This window comes from Neophocaena asiaeorientalis, unplaced genomic scaffold (assembly GCF_003031525.2).
Source record: "Neophocaena asiaeorientalis asiaeorientalis breed wild unplaced genomic scaffold, Neophocaena_asiaeorientalis_V1.1 scaffold1019, whole genome shotgun sequence".
NCBI lineage: Eukaryota > Metazoa > Chordata > Mammalia > Artiodactyla > Phocoenidae > Neophocaena > Neophocaena asiaeorientalis.
In genome coordinates, this window is record NW_020173382.1 from 575854 (window position 1) to 578520 (window position 2667).

Genomic DNA, 2667 nt, shown 5'->3' on the forward strand with positions numbered 1-2667 from the left:
CCAAATTCAGTGATGTCTCTCTCTCTCTCTCTCTCTCTCTCTCTCTCTCTCTATATATATATATATGTATATATATATATATTTTTTTTTTTTAAAGTTGTGCCTTAGAAGTGATTAACTACAGCAATAATGGCTCAGCAAATGTTTCTAGAACTGGGTTATAAACTCAAGGTGGAGCAGCTATTCCTAGAGCCCATGCTTCTGAGTAAGTACAGAATTGGGAGTTGGTAGGGAATGGTGTGCGGTTGCATTGCTGATTTCAAATATTTTACCCAACAGATTAAAGGGATGAGTGGCCTGATGTGCCATTCCTGTTTAAAAAAAAAAAAAAAAACACCTCCACATCGCCCTTTCAATAGACTAGAAGGTACAGTGATGATATGTCCTGATCTAAATTGGTGCCCACCTAATGCCCACAATCACACGAGTGTGATTACAGAGACGATGGGACAGAATTTGTATCTGCCTTGATTCTGGTTCTTTAAGCCAGTTCAACCCACTGCTGTTCCCATCTGCCCATGAAGACGACCGGTAACTTCTCAGCTTTCTCCCAGCTTGTTGCAGCCCTGCTTTTAAAAATTAAAGCATCAAAAGATGTGATCCTGGGACTTCCCTGGAGGTCCAGTAGTCAAGACTCTGCACTTCCAGTGCAGGGGGTGCGGGTTTGATCCCTGGTCAGGGAACTAAGTTCCCACAGGCCACATGGCACAACCCCCCCCCCAAAAAAAAAAGATGTGATCCCTTCCCAGCTCCAAACTGTTGGCTCTCCTGATTGTATATTGCCTCCCTGGATAGTGTCTGGATCTAGGCTGTCTAAAGGGCCTTTCCACAGGGAGAGCCTTGCTAGGGCTCAGCATCCCAGGCTGTCTCATCAGGAAACTGTGTTTCAGTTGTATCCTAGAAATACAAACGCCCCACCCAAGAGCTGAGCTAAGCCATGCACTTGTCTTTTCTGCACCTCCTAACACCACACTCCTTCCCCGACCCCCAAGCACACATAAGCGTGTGCACACACACGCACACACACATACACTCATGCAAGATAAAGCAAACCAAGTTGTCACCAAAGACTTTCAATGTGTGGTTGGTTAATAGAAATTCTGGAGTAAAAGCTCCTCTTTAAAAATTGCAATATACTAAGAGGATGGAGCCTAGTAGCTTAATACAATTTGTGAAATATTTTAAACATGTAAGCTGCTCTGCACACTAGCATTCAGGGGCTGAGGGTCTTTCTGGGGCAAGGACCAAGGGGTCATCTTTAAGGGGGTGATGAGGAAGAGAGTTAAACAGGGCAAAGAGTTCCTAGTCTGCTTTTGTGCCTAGATCCTGGGTGGGATGCAGTGACCATCAGAAACCAGAAACTCACCTTCCTCTCTGAGCAGGCTGCCAGCTCCTGGAAGTTATCAGAACTAAAGTCAGAAAGCTCCAAAGATTATTATTTTCGAATTTAGTCCAATTGTCCCAGGCCAGGCAAGCCCTGCTCAGCTCCAGGTCAGCCTAGTTTGTCTCCATTCAGGGCCTTCCCCAACCTCAGTGAGTAAAAAGGAAACAAGAGAAAGGAGAAGAAATAACCTCAGTCACTCCCTCTCCTGATTTATTATTGACACGGTATTTGGAGATGTTCCAACTATAAACAAGAGCCTTTGTATATTTCCTTTGAAAGGAGAAGGTCTGTAAAGTAGATCCCCTGAAGTATTAGAGCTGAACGTCTCCAATGCCACAGGGGTTTTACTTCCTCACAGATAGCTACACTTGTGATTAAAATCACTGTGGTGAAGTCACAGAACGTTAGAACTGAACAGAATCTGGATGATAGATCTACTCCTTCATTTTACAGACGAGGACTTTCAGGCCTAGAAGGTTAAATAGCTAGTTAATAACAAAGCAGGTCCTAGAACCCAAGTGTCTAGACTCCCAGGCTGGGGATTTCCCATCAGGGAAAATACCTGAACCCTTAACAATCGCATCCCACCTTCACAGTCTGTAATTACATTTGGTTCATTGGACTTAAAAATACCATGCAAATAGCACTACAATTACAAAAATCTTGATTGATACAAACAAATGCACAGAATCAACTGGCCGATAGTTTCCACCAAAGGCCTGAGGCAGTACATGTTTGTTCTTTTAAAGTAAAAAAGAAAGGCTCTTAACACGGCTGGATTCCTGTATAAATCAAGCCACCTCACTGACAGCTTACCTAGATGACACCCAACACCTTTCACCCAAGTCTCGGCCAGCTGATGACGTAAACTGGGCAGGAAACATAAATTTTCCCCTGGTAGAATTTTGGAAGACCTGTGTCAACAACGCCCCTTGCTGGTCAACGTAAGAAAAGGCAAAAGCTACTGCTGTCAAAATCAGGGCTGTAGCCAAGGTCACAGCCGTGTCTCTAAGCCATCTTCTGGTCTACGGGCACCGTGGCCAGGTCAAGGGAGAAAGCATGGAGAAAACAGCAGGAGGGTGGAAAAACCTGCATTTGGGGGGGAGACATTTATGTATGCCTAATTAAGGATAGATCTCAGGGAAAGCAGATACATTTTTAGTATCCCACTGAGTCTGAACAGACTGCTTTAAGACCCATACCCACATGTTATGCTTACACAAATAAATGAGATTTTTATTGTCAGTATCAACGAACACAGATGGAAGAATATTCACGAGTCA